Below are 22884 nucleotides of genomic sequence, written 5' to 3' on the forward strand. Positions count from 1 at the left end.
CAACTAAGTGTTTGCCGGGAAGGAACTTATTTTGTTAGTGCAATTGGTAAGTTTTGGATACACACTAGTGACTTCTTTGACTTTTGCATGACAACAGATTTCAACCTGTAATGAATGTTTAGATGTGGTAAAATGAAGCAATAGATGATGTAAATAAAATGTCTTAGGAGCACTGTTCCTGAAGGAGCACTGAATAGTGGAAAATTCCTGTTCTACTATTCAAGGGGCCATCTTACATGAACCAAAGCTAACTGAATTCTACTTTCTTTCCATCTGTGTGACATAATACCTATGAAAATACACTGCGAAAATAAGGTGCCACGTGTATTCATTGTTCCAGTTTCTATTTAACAAATGTCTCATAATATGAATTTTATAGAAACCCTTGACAAGATTCTTCAAGTCACAAAGCTTGGTAAGTCAATGTTTTTTAGCACTGAGCATCTAAAATCAATTTCATTCACATCTGACCAGGATATAAATGGAATATAATTCACATATTAAACTTTCAAAGTGAGATAGAACTCCACTTTCCATTGATTCTTTATAATTTTATCTACATGTTAGTGTTAAAAGTGACGTATTTCATATTAGAGGATCATGAGATGCGTCTTGAGGCATTTCACTGTGTATCTGAATTGATTTGTAGTCTAAAATCTGACAACTTTTCCCTAGGATCTAATAGTGCCAGGATACACTTGCCATCTCTTCTAACAACTGTTAAAAGATAAGGCCCTAAACATAAAAAGCAAAATACCAGGGGGGCTCGTTACTATTTTCCCAGAGAACACAGTTTAAAACACGTCTATTTATAAATGGCTTTAAACAGCCTTACTTGCTTTAACATGTATCAATGCTTCAATCACCCTCTTCTGTACCCTGCCACTCCACATGAATTTTTTAATGTATTTCTAAAAACAGAACAGAGAATTTGATGTAATGTATGCATATATGAATATACTGGCTATGAAATAGTTAAAGTATCAGTTATTTCTTGAAGCTCCGTACATTTGCATGTCACATTTCTTCTCACATTAGAAATGACCACATATGCATACAAGGTGTGATCAAACAATAAAATGAATGTTTAAATAAAAAAATATATTACAGTAAAAGATACATTGCCATTAATCCCCCTCAAAATGTTCCCTCTCACTTCAAACACACTTATCAATCATTCTTACCACTTTCTGAAGCAGTTCTGGAAGTCTTCTTGCGTGAGTGTCTTTAGTCGCACTGTCATGGTTGCCTTGATGTCCTGAATCAATTTAAAATGTTTACTTTTCATGGTCATTTTGACTTTGGGGAAGAGCCAGAAGTCACACGGTGCCAGATCCGGTGAATAAGGTGGATAAGGACACACTGTAATGTTTTTATTTGACAGAAATGGCTGTACCAGAAACGATGTGTGACAAGGAACCTTTCCCATAGTGATCACAAAATATGTGAATGCTGCTGCCGAGTGCCATCCAACAGAAAGGCTGGGATCTTCAATATGGGAAGTGGCACCTTGAACCTTAGTAACAGTGTGTGATAAGTTTCAACTTGTTCCGTGCAGTCAGTTGGTGTCAGCTATGGTTGAGAGAAGGTGTGTTTTAAAGTGTGCATTAAATCATCCTCCATCATGACAATGCTCCACGTCACACATCACTTCTGGTACGGCAATTTCTGCCAAATAAAAATATTATGATGTGTCCTCATCCACCTTATTTACTGGATCTGGCACTGTGCAACTTCTGGCTCTTCCCCAAAGTCAAAATGACCATGAAATGTAAACATTTTGAATCAATTCAGGACATTGAGGCAGCCATGACAACACAACTAAAGACCCTCACAAAAGAGGACTTCCAGAACTGCTTCAGAAAGTGGCAAAAATGATGGGATAAGTGTGTTCGAAGTGAGGGGGTAGGATTTTGACTGGGATTAATGGCAATGTGTCTTTTACTGTTAACAGTGTTTTTTTTTATTATGTAAACATTCACCGTAGCTTTTGATCACACCTCGTACGTCCTAAAAATTCAAAGGCCAGAGTACAAAGACTTATTTGTTACAATAATTATAGATGCTTATTGGAAATAATAGTAAGTTGTGCTGAGAAGCATCACTATCTGAAAATCTGTATTACCATTACTTTATTATGCTGATATCAAAGGGGACTACATTTCCATGACTGGCCTGATCTGAAAAAAACATGTGGAAGAGATAACTCAGAATTCATCCTGAGTGGGAGAAAAAACAATTCTCAATTATAGCAAGAACACTGAGGAAGGGTTGGTTTGATGAAGGCAGATAAAGTATCTTAGGAAAATTCAGTAGGCAGGCTATGTCAACTTCACTGATGCAGCAAATCATTATTAGAGTTCATTATCGTTAGAGTTGAAAGACCAGCTTCCCCCATTTATTTGCTGAGTGCTCTCAGACAAATTGTGTAACTTCTCTGTGTCTCCATTCTCATATCTGAAAGTTGAATTGATGTACGATCAGTCTCTTTTACAATCTCATCCCCTACCCAGGTTCAAATGAAATACTCTTTGGCCATGGTTTGACAATTATAAAAATAAATGTAAAGACTTCATATTCCTATGACTATTATCATGAATCACGATTACAACTGAATAATGATTACAACTATTCAGTATTTATCTTGAACAGATACTGTTCCAAGTGGTTTACACAAATTACCTAATTTAATGCTCACAACTCCGTGAAGTAGGTTCTATTAATTTCCCCATTTGACAGATGAGGAAATTCAGTCTCAGGAAGGTTAAGTAATTTGTGCAAGGTCTCATAGGTAGGAGGTACTAGAGCCAAGAATGGATCCCTAGCAGCCTGATTTAAAGCCTGCATTATTAAAGAATGTTGGAGCATGAAAAGTAGCTGCAAATTCTGGCTAAGGGTTCTAATGAAAATAAGATGGCTATTTGTAACTGTACATCTATCCTTCAAGTTCAGAGGGTCACAGGACAAATGCTCCCTTGAAAGGGCAGAAGAGAGTCTAATGTTAATAAAATTTAAATCGGTTGATAATATGAGTTTCCATAAATTGAAGCAGGTGTTCCACTAATTTGTCCAATCAATCTCAAGTTTTCAGATACATGAAGCATAAATCTCTCTTTGCGTAGGAGTGGAGATGGAAGTCTAGCTTAAACTAGACAATGCATTTTTCTGCATTACATTCTGGCTAGATACAACTAAATTTTATGATAATAAACATAGCTTTGGGAAATTTAAATGTACAAAAAACTTGAAAACACCATTTAAGTTATTATTTTGACTTCTTTCCTTATCCAACCTGATTACCAGCGCTGTTGAAATGGAGTGATTTAGGTGTTTCTTCCTCTCTTCACACCTGCCAAGTGTGGGGATGCTTAAGGAACAGTATTAACTACAATCGGCAAAAAGGATATGGAGACTGTCCAAATTGGCCTGGATAATCTATAAACTCTGCTAAGAATTACTTCCTTTTTTATATTCCAGATTCCTTACTACCTATCTCTGTTGCTTCACATGGCTGTATGTTTCTGCCATTTATACTTGTAAATGGTCATTGTAATTTCCTTTTCCCTCAATGGATTGCAGATTCTAAAGGGTAAAGGCTATATCTATATAACATTACACAGACTCTCATGCTATATCCACTGCTTTGGCATATATTCTGAATCACAGAATTTGCTAACCTGGCCCTTAAAAACATGCCATATCAGTTATTTTTACCTATGTATCATAACACTGCCAGCAGCAGTTATCATCCAGTACTCAGGAATATGGAAAAGTTCCACATTAGGAAGTCAGCTGTTTTCACCTAGACTCCCTGGGATCTTTTTAACTCTGACTGACACTGACATAATCTGCCTATATAATTGCCTGAATCAGGCGTCTGAAGTAACTAGTGCATTTGTTTGATTTAGTCCAAACTCAGTAACTTTAGGTATCTGTTTTTCTCTATGCTTCCATTGAGTCAATTCTAAGACAAAATCCCTCAACAGCCCTGAATATGACCATACACCTTATTTATGCAATCCCTTAAGTTTTCTGATAAGCAATCTGATTTGCAATTTATTTGGCTTAATCTATTCCAAAACATTTGAGCATGAAATTCCTAATCATGGAAGTAAATTTGATATTCTGTAAATTAGAGGAATACCTAAAATGTTTATGGCATGCTGAAATGGAAGAAAACATGTTTTTCATCACTCTGAATTATTGGCTTAGAAAATATTAGAAAATAAATCACGGTTCTACAATTTAAAATGGAAAATGTGTCTTAAACTAAGGTTGAATCTATACGGCATAAAATATATAATCTGAATGTAGGTGATTCACTTATTCACTCAACAAATGTTTATTGAGATACTACTATGAGTCAGGCACTAGTATTGAACAATACAGATAAAGTCCATGACTTCATGAGGCTTACATTTTCGAGGAGGGAGATAATTAACAAATGGGCTTTATTTCAAATATGTCAGAATGAACTAACCAAGACTTTAATAGAAAGTACAGGGTGGAGGGTAGCTAGAGGAAAAAGTTAAATGATATAATGAAAAGACGTGCAGCTAAATCCAGAATGTGGGACATTCTAAAAATCAAACAGCTGGTCTTTTCTAAAATTACACGGGGGGAAATGAAAACTGTTCTAGAAGAAAGATTTAAAGAGACATAATTAAATGCCAAGTGTGAACCTTGATTTTATCCTGGTTCAATAAAAAAACAGGTATACGACATTTCTTTCTGGAGTGATGGAAATGTCCTAAAATTAGATTATGGTTGCATAACTTTTGTAAATTTGCAGTAAATCATTGAAGCTTGCATTTAAAAGAAAATTACTCTCTAAATAAGGCAGTTAAAAAAGATTTTGAGGTGACATCTAGGGATATCTAATATTGATGGATATTAGAAACTATCAAGGAATTATTTTAACTACCTTAAATATAATAATATTGAGATTATGGAAGAGAATGTCCTTATTTTTAAGAGATGAAGGCTGAGATATGTGCATATGTAGTGTCATGAAGTGTGTAATTTACTTTCGAATTGTGCATCAAAACGGAGAAAGTGAATGCAATAAGTTGATAAAAGTTCTTGACTCTAGATTGTGGGTATATAGATATTCACTGCAAAAGTTTTTCATGTTTTCTATGAGCTTGAAAATGTCCTAATAAAAAGTTGGAGTACATATTAATTTTTGAGTGAGAGAAAAAAGGAGACTTTTGGTTTCCATTGGAAACTATTAGTAAGGAGTGATTTGATCTTTTGTTTTAGGCCATCTTAACAAACAAATTAGTTCTACTTACTGTATGATTTGATCAGCAAGACAGAAATCTCTCAATTGCTGAAAACTAAATAAACTAAGTTTATTGGGAAATAACGGATTGTGAAGCTGTAAAGAGACTTGGCCTCATGTCCCATCTGAAGCAATATAAATAGCAGTCATGCAATTCACCTTTCCATGCTGCTTCCTATCTGTTCCTTCTTTTACCTTTCAATTTTAGCTGGTTCACTTTTGTCCCTAATGCTCTTGGCATAAAAACCAAAGAATTTAACTAATTCTATGGGCTCTGACCTAAATAATCTGGTCACTAGCTTATCTCTTCAACTTTACTTTCTGCCCCACTCAGCCTCCACCCTCTCTGAATTTCAAATTCCATGGCTTTTTTTCAGTATCTCAGACTTGCCACTGTTCCCTCTACCTTTGCATGTACTATTACCCTCCCTAAGTGGAACTTGAATATCATTTATTTAGAAAAGTCTTTCTTTTTTCAGTTATACTGGACATTCAATATTATTTTATATTAGGTTCCGGTGTACAGCTCAGTGGTTAGACATTTATATGATTTGTGCAGTGATACCCCCTGATTAGTCTAGTACCCACCTGGCGCTATACATAGCTGTTGCAACATTTTTAACTATATTCTCTATGCTGTACTTCACATCCCTGTGACTATTGTGTAACTACCAATTTGTATTTCTTAATCCCTTCACCTTTTTCACCCAGCCCTGAAACTCCTCTCCCCTCTGGCAACCTTCAGTTTGTTCTCTATATCTATGAGTCTGTTTCTGTTTTGTTTGTTCCTTGATTTTGTTCTTTATTCTTTAGATATGTTAAGTAAGTCAGACTGAGAAAGACAAATACTACAGGATCTCACTTATATGTGGACTCTAAAGAAAAGCCTTTCTTGACGTCCTTGAAAAAGTCAGGTCTGACAATACGCTCTGAAAGAACCTTGAACTTTTTCTTTTAATACTCATAGCAATTATAAGTATCTAATTATTTGTATAATCACTTGTTTAATATAATTTCCCTCCACTATATTATGGGTTCTATAAGAAAAGGATCTATGTGTATTGTGCTCACCACTGAAGCTCTCAAAAAGACATCAGTATACAAATGTGCTATTGTTTCTCTCAAAAGTCACTTTTCAACCCCATATTCTTTACTCCCTACTCCATTTCTCTGTTGTCCTTTTTAATAAAAACTCCTGGGAAGAGCTGTTTATAGAGTTTTCAACGCCTCTCTTTCCATTCTTTTTCTTTTTTAACTAAAGTTTATTGGGGTGACAATGCTTAGTAAAGTTACATAGGTTTTAGGTATACAATTTTATAATATATCATCTATATATCACACGGTGTGTTCATTACCCAGAGTCAGTTCTCCTTCCATCACCATATAAAGAAGATAAAGATGTGAATTATATATACACACAATGGAATACTATTCTGCCATAAGAGGAAATAGCCATTTGAGAAAACATGGATCGATGCTGAGATTATTATGCAAAGTGAAATAAATCAGACAGAATAAGTCGAGAACCAGATGATTTCACTGATAATGTGGGATATAAGACTTCCATTCTCTTTTGATTCCACACCAATGGGGCTTTCACCTCAACCACTCCATGGGGACTTTTGTTGTCCAGGTCAGTAAAGACCTCCACGTCACTAAATCTGATGATCAATTTGCATTATCTTTATTTCATTAATAAGCATCAATTGACAGGATGGATCACTCCCTCCTTCTTGAAACACTTACCTCAAATGGCTTCCAGGATTACACACACTCTTGGTTTTTCTCTCACTTTCCCAACTGCGTCTTTCCAGTCTCCTTTTTAGGTTCTTTCGCTTGACCAGAGATAAATGAGAAATCAGATAATATTTGTTAAAATCCTTGCATTAAGTTGGCAGTAAGTTTTAGGTTGTAGAACTAGAACTTAAAGTAACCAAAAAAATAATGTAACCAAATTTGAAGAGGTATGCTGACCAGAAAAAAAAGGTTCTTTTATTCAGGCAAAGTAACAACCCTACTTAAAAGGTTATGTTAGCACTTTCTTACCATTACAGTTATTTATTCCATTGTAAATAACTACTAAAAGTAACTACAGATTGCTCCCTGCTTTCACACTTTTCTTACCTATAATTGGTCACCCAATGTTTTATTCCTTCCTCATGACCTACTGAAACTCCTTCTACACTCAGTGGAATCACTGCTCTGAAACCCACTTTTTTTTTTTTTTTTGTATCAATACTTTCATTTCATCCTCTGTAAAGCCATCAGATGTTTAAAAAGTTTTTAAAACATAAATAAGAGTTTCATTTTCAGAACTTAGCTTAGTTATGCATGGGTGAGATCATCACACATTTAATATAGTCCTCCAAATGAGTAATGTATAACATAAAAGGAAGGTCCCTTAGAGTCTGAAATTCTTCCGTTTTAAAATCCGTTCCCTTCCCATCTGTCTTCTTTGTTCAAGAAGTTTGTAGTCATTTTCAGAACCCACTCCAGAAACCAACTTTTTAATTTAGGGATCAGGCAAACCATTGAGAGCAAAAGATACACGAAGAAAAACAACGCCAGGTCAACAAGGACAAAGAGTCAGAGGTGCAACCTGTAGGAGTGTTTTGGAAACGGGTGTGCAGCTGTACTTTGTGATTGTGCTGCTGCCTCGCAGCTTCACCTAAGCCTTGCAGCTCCTGGGACCATCCCAACCTGTCTTCCACTGCCACACCCACGTCCATCTCTCTTGCACCAGTCACCACGCTCCACAGTCTGAACATCTGGAAACTCCATGAAACCAAATTTCTTTAAACAAAATTCTGCCCCAACACCAGGATTCCTATTTTATATTTCCATAGTGCTTTCAAATTTACAAAGTAAATTAACAAGAGAGCTACATTGGGGTAAACTGTATGAAATAATTTAACAATCCAAAACAATCCAAGGAATAAGATCTACCTACCCGTCTCCAACACTGGATTGGGGACTCATGTATTCCAATCTGCTAATTGGGGCACTCTCTTTGTTAGACATTGCTGGATACTTACAGCAAGCTCTCTGATTTTCCCTAATATAGTACTTTTCTTTCTGATAATTCAGTTTATTGTTAAATTATTAGATTTCATCTTTCCAATTTATGATCTCATTCTATTCATGACCTCCCTGCAACTCAGCCAAAATTTTGGGTGTTTTCAAATCAAATCATATACTTATAAGCAGTCTCTTGGGTTAATTTTACAGGTGGCTTACTTCCCTGTAGCTTTTAATTTCCTTTAATTTCAGTTTGAATTTCTGACCCCATTGCACTGATTATACAAGGCACTTGGTATTTTGCAAGTATAAGCAATACATTTTTAAAGAGCTCTTAGGAATATTCAGTATGATATCTATACTGTACTATATTCTAATAGTAAAAGTTTCATGGCAGAAATTTTACACTATAAGCATTAATTACATTATGACAATTAGAGAATATTTTCAAAATTTTTTCCTGTGTTAAAAGACATTCCATAAAGATGGCAAATAAGTATGTGCAATGATGCTCAACATCATATTTTGTTAGGGAAATACAAATTTAAACAGCAACAAGACACCACTATGTACCTATTAGAATGGCCAAAATGCAGAACACTGACACCACCAAATGTTGGCCAGGATGTGGAGCAACATGAACTCTCATACGTTGTTGGTAGGAATCCAAAAAATGGTGGGTACATCCACTTTGGAAGACATTTTGATGGTTTCTTACAAAACTAAACATACTCTCACCATACAATCCAGCAATCATGTTCCTTGGTATGTATCCAAAGGCATTGAAAACCTATGTCCCAACAAACACCTGCACATGGATGTTTATGGCAGTTTTAGTCATAATTGCCAAAATTTGGAAGCAATCAAGATGTCCTTCAAAATGTGAATGAATAAATAAACTGTGGTACATCCAAACTTTGGAATACTATGCAGCACTAAAAAGAAATGAGCTATCAAGCCTTGAAAAGACATGAAGGTAGCTTAAATAGTTATGACTAAGGGGAAAAAGCTAATATGAAGAGACTATATACTGAATGATTCTAAATATATGACATGGGGCATAAAGGGAGAATCTACGACCTTGTCTAACAAAAATATCAAAGCAAATCTTGAAATAAAAGTATATCTCAGTGACATCACACACACACACACACACACACACACACACACATACACACACAAGATTTTAGGAGGGTCCTATAAATAATACAGATTTTTATGCAAATGCTGTACACCAGGTAGACCCTACATATATACATACACATTTTTCTTAACTTTTTTCTCTGTCGAGTCCATCTTCCACAGTGGCAAGTCTAGTTACTTTCCTTAGAAAAACAAAACAAACCTGATTCAGTCATTCCCTAATCTTTACTTAATTAAATTTGAATTCCGTGATTTGGCAGAAAGACCCTGGCCTCAACCTTCTTCTCCAACCTCACCTTCCCTCAACTCTCTTCCTCTTATTCTTTGCTCTTCCTCCATATATCACTAAGATGTGCTTCAGCCACAGAAAATACCTTACTATTCCTCAAATATTCCAAGACTGTTCCCAACTCTTGACTTTAAACAAACATGTTTCCTTTGCGCACAATAACTTCCCTTTAATCTCTGACTTTTCACATCCTCCTAGTAGGAAATCATTTATTTCTTCCTTATATTTCCATTGCACGTGCATTCATCCATTCAACCAATATTTACTGAGTGCTTACTATGTACCCGGCACTGTGCTAGAAATTGTTGGTAACATTACAATACACTCATGGTCCCTAACCACATAGATTTTAGGAATGCTAATATTAAACAATCCACAAATAAGTACATAGTTAATATTACACTAGTGCTATAAAAACGTATAAGGTTTGATGGCAGCACATAAGCAGTACTTAGTCTACAGAATCAGGGAAGACCTCTCTTTAAAAGATAAATAGTCATTAGTCAGGTAAAGGGGATGGGAGTCTGTCCAAGGCAGAAGGAAAGCATAGGTGAAGGTGCTGAGGTAGTAATGAGCTTGGCTCCTTCAAGAAACAATAGGCCACAGGGCTGCCATTTCGATTCCCACATGAGCCAGTGACCTGCGCCCTCCACAACTAGATTAAAGACAACAAGCTGCCACTGAACTGCTGGAGAGGTGGCTGGATGGCTCAGTTGGTTAGAGTGTGAGCTCTCAACAAGGTTGCCGGTTCAATTCCCTCATGAGATGGGGGCCTGCGCCCCCTGCAACTAAGATTGAAAGCAGCGACTGGACTTGGAACTTAGCTGCGCCCTCCACAACTAGACTGAAGGACAACTACTTGGAGTTGATGTGCCCTGGAGAAGCACACTGTCCCCCAATATTCCCCAATAAAGTTTAAAAAATTCATTTAATGTTTTAAAAAAAGAAACAATAGGCCAACATGACTGGAGAGTAATGACTAATGGTGATGGTGGTACAGGATAATACTGGAGAAAAGGGCAAGAGTATAATCATGAAGGACACTGTAGGCAATATGAAATATTTTGAACTTTGTCCAAAAAGCCATGGGAAGAGTTTTGAACAGAGGAGAGAGACATGCTCACATCTGCGTTTTAGAAAAATCACTCTCAAAAAAAAAAAAAAAAAGGAGAGAAAAGAAAAATCACTCTACTGTGTGGAAAATAAATCAGCAATAAGTATGACCAGATGCAGAAGGAATGTTAATCTAAGTGAGAGATGACGGCTACTGGGACGAGCTTGGGGCTAGAATGCCATGACTTTTGAACAACACCCTTAACCGAGTATCATACTGTACAGCAAGTGTGGAGCCACTGAAAAGTTTAAGCAGGGAAGCGATGTGATCATATTTTCATTTTTTAACAAAAAAATGTAATGAAAATATCAAACTAAACCCAAATAAGTGTGATTCTTTTCTGCGTAAACCTAGGAAACAGTGCACTATTTCACAACATTTCCCATTGTCCATCTCTCTCTCTAAGGTGCAAGTTTCCTTTAAAATGATTATGTCTAGTAATTTTGCAAGTGGTAATCCAGTTTTTGTGTCTTTGGTTTTCTCTTTACAACATGGGGCTAGGGTGTGAGGAGAGAGGAAAGGTACCCCTATTATGTCTAAAGTATCTCTTTTTAACATAATTTTTTGTTCATAAATTTCAATATTTTCATTGTTAAAAGACCACCTTGACCCTTGTATGGAGAAATGATGTTAGTATGCTAGGAAAAACTACAGGGCGATGGGTTAGGTAGTAGTCCAGGTATGATAGTTTGGAATGGGACGGTGGCCGTAAATGAAGATGGTCTGGACTAGGATACTGGCACTAGAGTAGGAGACAAATGGGCAGATATGAGACACTATTTCGCAGGTAGAAACAAGCGGATTCAATGACTAATTGGATATGGGGTAAGGGAGAAAAGGAATCGAGGATGAATACCAAGTGTCTGGAACCTGGAAGACAGAGGTTATCATTTATTGAGATGGGCCTCACTAAAGATTAGTAGTAAAGGGTGGGTGAGAAAATTTGCTTTTGGACATGTTAATTTTGAGATGTTTGCTAGACATCCAAGCAGAGATTCTGAATAGGCCGATTATTACACAGAATCTGAGTTGAAAAGTGGTGCACATTGGCTGTCAATGTTGCATTTCAGTTAGTTTAGACTGACATTACATGGAGAATCTCTTTAAGGCAGCAGTAATGATCTGTTATTACCTGTGGTATCAAATATATAAGAGGTACTTAACATATCTGTTTGCTTCTTTGAATTTGTATCAGTCACAGTCACTGTTTCATCACAATTCTAAATACAAAATTAATGCAGTGCAAAAAATTATTCAGTAATCTATATTTTGTATTTACAGGACAAGTGGTAGTTTAGCATTTTTTTTTTTGACTGAATTGGCATAGCTTCTATTACTGGGCTTTTGGAGTTAGCAGTGCCTAGAACACAAATTCTCACAAAAATACACTCATGGTATAATAGAACTTCTAGCTAAGGCTGGATGAGGAGATCAGGAAATCTCCCCCCAAAGTACTATAAACCTGCACAAAATTAACAACAGCAACCATTTCTACACTTTGGAATTTGATCAAAACCATACATCCATCTAAGAGTTTATTCTTGAAAAATCACTGACCTTGGGGTACAAAGAGTAGGAATGTGTGACATTAGGCTCTGGAACTGCTTCACACTCCACACCGTCCCCCCCAGTTCATTCAACTCAGAGGTTCTGTAAGGATTTATACACTGAAAACCACAAAACATTGCTGAGAAAAATTAAAGAATATCTAAATAAACTGAGAGACAGTCCTTGCTCTCAGGTTGGAAGACTCAATATTATCAAGATGGCCATTCTCCCCAAATCAATGGATAGACTAAATGCAACCCCTATCAAAATCCCAGCTGGCTTCTTTGCAGAAATTGACATTGACAAGGTGATCCTAAAATTTATATGGAAAAAAAAATTATATGGACCAGAATAGCAGAAAAAAACTTGAAAAAGTGGAACAAAATTGGAAGACTCACACTTCAATTTCAAAACTTAAGAAAGGCACACAGTTAATCAAAACAGTGTAGTATTGGCACAAAGATAGGCATATAGATATGTGGAACTCAACTGAGAACTCAGAAATAAAACCTTACATTTATGGTCAATTTATTTCCCACAAAGGTACCAAGACAATTCAATGGGGGAAAAGGATAGTCTCTTCAACAAATGGTGCTGGGACAAGTGGATATCCATGTTAAAAAAATAACAATAATAAAGAAATTAGACCCTTACTTTACACCATACACAAAAAATTAACTCACGATGGACCACAGACCCAAATTTAGGAGCTGAAACTACAAAACTTCTAGGAGAAAACATAGGTGAACAGTTTTTTCATGACATCAGGTAGGGCAGAGAGTTCTTAGATAGAATATTGAAAGCATAATCCAAGTAAAATGATATATTGGACTTGATCAACTTTTACTTCTCAAAAATAACTAATAGGAAAATAAAACTCCATGCCTCAGACTAGAAGAAAGTATTTGCAAATCATAGATCTTATAAATGGCTTGTATACAGAGTAATTGAATAACTCTCACAAGTCAGTAATTACCAGGGAGAGAAAAAATTCAATTAAAAATGAGCAAATGATTTGAATAGACATTTCACCAAAGAAAATGTATAACTGGCTTAAAACGGATACAAAAAGATATGCAACATCATTGGTCATTAGGGAAATGTAAATCAAAACCCCAACAACAAATTACTACATATCCATTCGAATGGCTATAATCAAAAAGGCAAATGATACTAAGTGTTAAGGATATGGAAAAGTGGATCATTTGTGTGCATTGCTGGTGACGATGTAATAGGATACAGCTACTTTGGAAAATATTTTGACTGTTTCTTAACAAGTTAAACAAATGTACCATATAAAAGCAATTTTATTCCTAGGAATCTAACCCTGAGAAATGAAAATTTATGTCCACGCAGAGACATGTGTGTAAATATTCATACTAGCATTACCCATAATAGCAAAAAAAAAATCACGTAAAAAAATCTAAATGTCTATCATGTAGTAAACAGATGAACAAAACGTGATATATCTACATAATAGATTGCTGTTAATCACTTAAAAGGAACAAGCTATTGATACATGCTACAACACGGATACATCTCAAACACATTATGCTCAGTAAAAGAAGCTACACACAATGGACCACATACTGTATGATTCTACATACTTTTACGAAATGTACAGAAAAGGCAAATTTATAGAGATGGAAAACTGAAGAGTATTTGTTTAAGCCTAGGCGTGGGAGCGAGGATTAACTGCTAATGGGCACCAGAGGACTTTTTGGAATGATGGAAAAATTTTTAAAACTTAATTGTGTGTGGGGTGATAGTTGCACAACTCTATAAATTTATTAATCATTGAATTATACACTCATAAAAGTGAATTTTGTAGTACGTATATTTAAATAAATCTATTAAAAACACACAAGGATGTAATAAATGTAAGAATTTGGTGGGCTTCTTTTAAGACCCCTACTTAGCTTTCTTTAGGACTACTATATGTAGTAATTTTCATAATTTATCTACACTAATACTCCTTACACACCAATGAATCACAGGCCTATATCTCTAGCCCTGACTGCTAAGCCTTTTTCCAGTTCTAATCTCATATATCCAGTTATTTGTCATACTACACCCTGCAAAAGTTAACCACCTCCTCATCTCCACCTCCTACCTCAATAAGCTTTCCTTCTCAGTTTTCCCATAACTAACAGTGGCACTTATATCTATTCTGTATTTCTCATAACGTCAGTGTTGCTTTCAGTCTCACTACTTTTATCCCCATATTAAATTAGAAACTTAGTCAAACTAATTTTTCTCCAAAGCATCTCTGAAATTTGCCCTTTCCACTATCTAATCAAGCATCATAGCATGCCTTGCTGATTTTAGGTCCTTATATACAGATGCTAAAGCAATCTATCTCAATCACTATTTTTCACATCACTACTGTCCTTGAAAACCTATAGTACCTTTAGCTATACATATACATATGTATTTTTTTATTGCAAGAAAAATTACCTGCTGAAAAAAATTTTAAACAAAAAGCAACCATGGAATATGCCATCTACATGTAAGCATAGTTAATACCTTGTTGACCATAATTTCATATATTTTAATGTGCATTTATCCCTTTTATTTAAAAAATTAAATTTATATACATAATATTTTATAACCTGCTTTCATGACTGAATACTATATTTTGATCACCTTTCTAAGTCAAAAAATATTGATCACTGTGGACAGATTAGTGTTCCTTTGTGTAGATGGACTTTATTTAAACAAACTATTGCTGTTCCTTGTTATATTAAATCTAAAATTATAAAATTCCCTTTCAAAGTCTTCTCCAACTCTGTGTTCTCCAATACCATCTTATTCTTTTCCAACGTGAACCTTTCATCCCAGACAAGGCAATCTGTTTGTACCTCACATATATTAATATGTAGTGATTTCCTGCTTTTTATGTCTTTGTAAAGCCCTAGCACCAATATATAACATTTTCACATGATATTTTTTGTGTATTACTATAATTGCTCCTGGGATGCTTCATGATTTGATTTTTTTCTCTCCTAAATTATACTATAAGCTACATCAAAGGCAACTTTCAAGGTTTTATTTTCTGTACCTTCAAAAGAATTACCACAGTGCTGAGTATACAGTAGGCAATCATTAAATGAATGTTGATTTAAATGAATAACTCACATTTCTTGCATTCATTTATCGTAAGTTTATGAGTGCTTACTAGGTGCATAACACTGGGTTGTCATCCAGGAAACAAAGAAATACATGATACATGGTATCTGTTCTCCAGCTGGGAGAAATAAATAAGGCACGGGAAGGGTTAGACAACACAAGGCTGCCATTCAAAAAGGATTTCAAGAAGCAGTCCATGAGTAAGAAAAAATGAGAAGAGAAAATGAGTGATTCAGGGATCAGAAAAAGAGCTAACTGAGCCTTAGTAGAGAGAAGTTGGCTATTAAGAAGTGAAAGAGGCTGAGAGCATTCTCAGGGATGCAGGGAAAACAGACTAACTGAGAAGGACAGAGATGAAAATTCAGGGTTTGTGCAGATAATATGGAAGAAAATTAAATTTGAAAAGGTAGGTTGAGGCCAGAAAGCCAGTGGTCATGAATGCCTGGTAAAGTTGCCCAGGCTTTATCTTGTTAAAATAGCCATTTCCTGAGCACCTACTATGTGACCTGTGGTTTACATGCATAGTGGGCACTTGTTTACATGCATAGTGGGCATTTGCTGGATATTGGGCATCCATTTCCACATTCTCATGGCACTCTGATTTTCTTTTGAGAAGAGACCAATGGGACTACAACTAGAGGCCTCACCGCTCCATAGTGAGGGGCACGAAATTAAATTGAAGATGACTGACGTTCCAGTTCATCTCACCCTTAACATCATGATTAGACTATTCTGGTTATGAGGCCCTAGCTGTGTTTTCTGCTTCCTAGGTATCTAGAGACACTTCAGTTCCTGCCTGTTTCCAGACCTGACTCACTAGCCTCCCAGATTCTGTAAGACCCTGTTATTTCTCCAATCAATTAAATTTGGAGTAAGATAGCCAGAGGTGATGCATGTTGCTTATAATTAAAAAGTCCTAATTTGAAAAGCTGTATATTATTTCCCACGTCACTAAACAAGGAGACTGTAGATTAGTGAGATTAAGTAACTTTTCAAAGCCATACAGCTAGCAAGTGGCAAATGTGGCCATGTTTGACTCTGAAATCTAAGTTCTACAAAAGTGCTTACCAAAGACTGCATGGGATGACCAAGATTCAATTACAGTCTGTCAGACTTCAAAGATGCTGTTCTTTTTCCAGATGGTGTCCATTCTACCTTTCAATGAGGATTCAGTGCAGCTTTTCAAGAAGGGTGTGACATGTTGAAAATGGCATTTTAGAAAGGTTGATTTCACAGCAGAATATTAGGCTGGAAAGGGAGCAAGAGAGCTTGAGGTAGGAGATAAATGAAGAGAATGAGGCAAATGATCCAGATGGGAAATGACAGTTGCCTGAAATAGTGAAACGACAGTAGAAATGCAACAGAGTATAGGAGGGAATAGTTACTAGACTACTTTGTCAGTTGTCATAACTGTCTCTCTGAAATGGACATCCCATTAATTTTTTAAATTATTTTAGAATGACTTTGGTCAAGTGATTTCAAATTACAGTCTAGTAAGAATATGATTTTTACTGGATTAAACAGAATCTCTTAGTAAGCATATTGTAATCTTAGAAGCAAACGTCCACTTGCAGCTAAATTATGTATACATCATTTGCAGAAAATGCAATTTGCCTCGTGATTTTATAATCAAGCAACATTTTATGGCCTGAAATTTCTTCAAATTATCACAAAACCACAAGAAGAAAGGATATCACAAAATCTAAATAGATATTTACAGGAATTGGCTTAAGTTTTTCCCACAAAGGTAAAAATAAACTTTGCAGAAGAATGGTTGATCTACTCATGATCTCCATTTTCTAGGCAACATGAGCTTCTAGAAGCAAGAGTTATTTTCTTCATTAGGAAGTAGCTGTACAGCATAGGGAATACAGTCAGTAATATTGTAATAACTGTATGGTGTCAGAGGGGTACTAGACTTAATGGGGGGATCACTTCATAAGTTATATGAATGCCTAATCAATATTTTGTACACCTGAAACTAATATAATATTGTATGTCAACTGTCATTGAAAACTAAAAAAAAAAATTGAAAACAAAAAATAGCTGTACAGGTTAATAGGAAAAATGATACAAGTTTCAGAATAAGAGGAAAGGAAATAACTCAAATGAAAGAAAAGTTTACTTAGATTGTGAGCATAATGGAGAGGAGGGCAGTGCTGTCTCTGATAATGTTTTAGTGTCCCATGGTTTGGGAATATCTTTGCATAAAGGCTTCAAATATCAATCAGAATAAAGCATGAACTGGCTGACAAATGGTGCATTTTGCAAGGGACCAATATATGCGAATACCTCAGACCAGGCTGTATGAGTGCTGCTCAAGCAAAGGATAGCTCCTGCTTTGAAAAGACAGTAAATGGGACAGTACTCAAACCCTCTGCAGAAACCTTGCTTGACTAAATAACAACCCAAATTTTGTTCAAACAATTTCATTGTTGCCTTATTTGTCCCTTTTATAACTTATAAAAATGATACACACTCATTGTTTAAAAATTCAAAAAATGTTTCAGAATAGAAAATACAATGTTCAAGATTTGCCTTCCATCTAATTACATTAGTTTGGTGTGTATCTTTTTAGACTTTTTGATAACGTGAACACACACATGCACACCCCATATATACAACTGTACTTTTAATAGAGCTGAGATCATACTATAGATACTGTTTTGCAACTTGCCTTTCTGCTTTGACACACTACTGTGTAGAACCACTCTTGTTTTCAGTTATCAAGGCAGATATGTTCTCAAGCTCTGGTTTCCGGCATTTTCCCAAGCACTTAAATGATTCAATAACTGTTTTCTGTGTAAAAAAAACTAAAACAAAAACAAAAAACCCTTGACTAGCCGACAAAATAATAAAGAAATTGGGGGATTTGGTTTTTAATACTTTGAAAGAAAGGAAAATTCAATGTGACATATAGATGATGCTTAATTCAAACATCAAGGCTCTCATAACAACAAAATAATAATCTGGTTCTCCTAGTAGCCTTTTCAAAATTATCTCATCTTATTTAACTGAAACTTTATGAGTATCCATTTTTATGGTACCAGAGTACAATTTATTGAATGGAGATGTTTTCCTTTAAAAGCCTATTGTTTGTAAAGCAATCTTCACATCATTATTTTCTAGAAATTTTGTCTTATGAAAGAAAATACAGTTGTTTTTCCAGTATCTGCGGGAGATTGGTTCCAGCCCCGTCTTCCCCCAGGATACCAAAATCCAGGTGCTAAGGTCCTTTATAGAAAATGTCATGGTATTTGCATAAAACTTATGTCTGCATATAGGCTACAGCAGGCTATTCCTACACATCACTTCATTCACGTGGATTCAGCATAGTGCTTTGGCGAATGGTAAATTCAAGTTTTGATGTTTGTAATTTTCTGGGATTGTTTTTCAAATATTTTTGATCCATGGTTGGTGGAATCTGCAGATGCAGAACCTGCAGATACCGAGGGCTGACTGCATTAATTAAACAGAGGGCGTAAGTAAATACATTTTAACTTAATATTAAATATGGATCCTCATTAGATTCTAGAATTTTTGTCTTCTGAAGACTCTGCATGGCCTCCTAGCTATTAATAATGTGTGAGGTGCTCCTATTTAGAAGTTGGTTGCTAAAACACTAATTCTTTAAATACTGAAAACTGAATAAACTAATGTGATTTGCTGGATGGCAATTATGCATCAGTAAATTTGGCACATTTAAGGGAACAATTGTTAAATAAAAGTGGGATGTAATTAAAGGCTAAAAAAAAGACTTCAGCAGCAAGCAAAAGCAGTCCCGCTAACAGGAAGCCAGATCATTAGTTCAAGTAGTTTAATACCATTAATAAGTGTGTTTTGTGCAGAGCAATACTCTGTGCAAGGACAGAGGGTTATATATAAGAAAATATCTCGCTCCCTGTCCTAGGGAAATTTAAAACATACTTAGGAAAAGAATGTGTGTGTGTAAGAAATGACCAGTGTGGCTCTGTTATAATGTTTATGACAAAGCATACAAAATGCAATGTAGCCTGAGTAAATAAGCCCCAAAGGAAATGAAGAGCTAAAGAACTATATTCCATTGGATAAAATAAGTCTAGTAAGGAAGTTAGAACACACTGATTGAGCACTCACCATGTTCTAAGCGGTTTTGCATGTATTATGTTATTTAAAGCTCACCATGTCTCTGTGAAGTAGGTTCTATTATTATCTTCATTTTACAGATGAGAAAACTGAGGCAGAGAGAGTTGAGAAATTTGCCCAAGGTCACCAGAGAGTAAAAGACACAGCTTAAACTTATATACACAGGCCTGATTCCAGACAGTGGAGTATCACTAATATCTTGGGATTAGAGCAGGGCTATAAGTGTTTTCAGGAAGATTTTCCTTTTCCTTTTTTTTCTTCCTGGAAGATTTTTTCAAAGAACTCTGTATAACATACATTAGAAGTTGGGGAACAAGTTAGAGGCTATTGCAAGCAGATTAAACATTTAGTCTAATAATTTATGTAATTTTGCCTTTGTCAGTTTTAATCTTTCTTCTAGACAAGGCAAGACACATTCTCATGATGCCAGAAAATGAAATTGTGTGAATTAGAACAGTTGGTTACTTCTAAACAGAGAATGCTTAATTAATCTTTTAGATACACAAGCACTGGTTATAAAAGAAGACAAACCTGTTCAATATTATAATTTTGAAATTTTGGTTACATCTGTTTTAAGAGTCACTAAAACAAAGTTATGAATCTGGAGAATTTATGGCTCCACTTCTTGTTCCTCCTCTGTATTAAGCAGATTTTCTGATGATAACTAAAACCAGCAATGAATTTGACATCCTGTCCATTTACTCACTTGTAGTCAGTAAAGATACAACTTCCTCAACTTCTCTTTCATTGAGGAGTTAAGAAAACAGTGAAGTGTTAGCTATCTTCATCTTAAAAGTATTAATACTAGATTTGCTGAAGCATTCGTCTTTACTACATGGTAAGCATGTAATTTAATTGAAAAGCCTGCCACAATGGAGAATAACTAAACCAAGGATATTAGTACTCACCTTAACAACAAAATGTGACTTTAGATCACAAGGCAAATCCAACTTCTTTTTGAAGTTGAAAGGGATGGTGTGCATATAAAGCACAACAACTGAAGCTAATTAAGCTCATTAACCTTGGCCCTAGATCATACTTAAATGGGATAGGAATCCCTATGTGGCCCTGTGAATGGTACAATAATAGTAACAGACAAAACTTATAGAGCTTTCATGCATCTGATAAATAATTTACATAGATTATCTCCTTAATTCTTACATAACAGCCTTATGGAAACAGTTCTTATCATTATCCTGTTTTTTTATTATGTTTATTCTTTTATTAAAATTTATTGGGGGTGACAATGGTTAGTACAAATACATAGGTTTCAAGTGTACAATTCTGCAATACATCATCTATATATCACATTGTATGTTCACCACCCAGAGTCAGTTCTCCTTCCATCACCATATATTTGACCCTCTTTACCCTCATCTACCACCTTCCTCCCCCCTTACCCTCTGGCAACTACTAAACTATTGTCTATGTCTATGAGATTTTGTTTCTTTGTTTTGTTCCTTGGTTGCTTTCAGTTTTATACCCCATATACCCCATGTGGTCCTATGAATGGAATAATAATAATAATCATATTAATAATAAATACTTATTGAGCTTTTATGCATCTGATAAATAATTTACATAGGTTATCTCCTTAATTCTTATATAATAGCCCTATGGCAGCAGTTCCTATCATTATCCTGTTTTAATAGATAAGGAAACTGAGAGTTGCAGATGTATGACTTGCCCAGGGTCATACAGACAGTAAGTGGAAGGATTTAAATCCTGGCAGTCTGATCCCAGAGCCCATGCTGTTGCTTGAAACTGACAGGAGAATGGATCCGATCATCATAGTGAATTCTCCTGGGTATCAATTTTACTCAGGGACAAGGAATCTTATATAAAAACTAATGTCAATACATTTTGGAATGCAAATGAGTCAAATATTGAAAATAAATCCATAGTTAAAATGTACAAAGCACTTTCCTGCTTTTAGTGGGTAGCTTTAGGTCATACATTCAGGCTCCTCAAAGTACAGGTTTCTTTGCTGCTAGGGATACTTAAACGGAAAAATTCCTAGAATATTTTTCCTTTAACTGTGGATGGGATACACTGCCATTTACTTTAAGCTCTGACCTCCCAGTGTTTGGCTGTTAACCAAAAAAGTCATTAGGCTTGTTAGAATTAATGAAAACCATCTTTTTCATCAAATTAGCTTGTTGTAGTGTATCTTGTCAGTTCAAGCTATGACTCTTGTGTAAGCCAGAGGAACCTGAGGACTGTGCGACTAAAGGTGCTGACACCCTGAGAACATAACTATTACAAGAGGAATGGAAAAGTGGCCACGGCTGTCACTTAACTCTAGTTCCAACACCTCTGTACAGGTGTTCATTCACTTTTGTTCATTAAACATGGTACGTATAGTAGAGTGGTTAAGAACTCAACATCTGGAAACCAACCATCTGGTTCCACATCTGGGCTCTTCTAATTATAAATTATGTGACCTTGGACAAGTTATTCACTTAGCCTTAGGACAGGATACTAAGGATGATATAAAAATAGTATCTTATAAAGATAGCATGAGGATGATAATTAACTCCTTAATGGGTTCATTAAAAATAAATAGTAAAACTAGAGCACTTGGTCCAGTGTCTGATAAATTAAAAGTGATAAAGTTAGTTATTATTATTCAGTGGCAACAATGAACACTTATTGCACAATGCTTAGGATAATAATCCATTATTAGAGGACCTGAATAATCTTTATTTACTCCTTAATCTGCCCTAAACTAAAATCATTAACATTTACAAAAATGACTTTTTTGAATACGCAATAATATTTGTGAAAGTGTGTTAACTGTAGAATTATTTGCAGTAATAAATACTTGGAATCACCTAGAATGTCCATCAATAGGAAAGGCCTCATTTTCCTGAGTCTGTATAAGTAGATTGGACTAGATGATGTCTAAAATCCCTTTCACCTGCAACAAGGCTGATATTTTCACCGAGTTGTTAAGTGGAGAGGCTTGAGGCTATTACTCTAACCATAGAAAAGAAAAATCTAAGATATTAGGTGGGTATTAAATTTAAGTCACACTGCTTTTATTCAACATAGTATTGAAAGTCCCAGGCACAGCACTCGGACAAGAAAATGAAATAAAAGGGATACAAATTGGAAAGGAAGAAGTAAAACTGTCATGATTTGCAGATTTCGTAATATTATACAGAGAGAACCCGAAAGATTCCACCAAAAAAACTATTAGAATTGTTAAATGAATTCGGTAAAGTATCAGGA

The 22884-nt window shown here is 35.4% G+C and overlaps 1 protein-coding gene across 4 annotated transcripts in view; it reads right to left on the reverse strand.

Moving 5' to 3' along the window:
• FAM133A (family with sequence similarity 133 member A) overlaps window positions 1-22884 on the reverse strand; it is a 56754-nt gene that overhangs the window by 17300 nt on the left and 16570 nt on the right. For 3 of the 4 annotated variants that reach the window (XM_081043392.1, XM_081043393.1, XM_081043391.1), the window contains exon 3: window positions 7031-7119. The gene's annotated coding sequence lies outside the window, so the exon portion shown is untranslated. Of the gene's footprint in view, window positions 1-7030; window positions 7120-16593; window positions 16774-22884 lie in introns of all 4 variants that reach the window. The other variant, XM_081043394.1, reaches the window with a different exon arrangement.

The sequence above is a fragment of the Rhinolophus hipposideros genome, assembly GCF_964194185.1.
Source record: "Rhinolophus hipposideros genome assembly, chromosome: X".
Taxonomy (NCBI): domain Eukaryota; kingdom Metazoa; phylum Chordata; class Mammalia; order Chiroptera; family Rhinolophidae; genus Rhinolophus; species Rhinolophus hipposideros.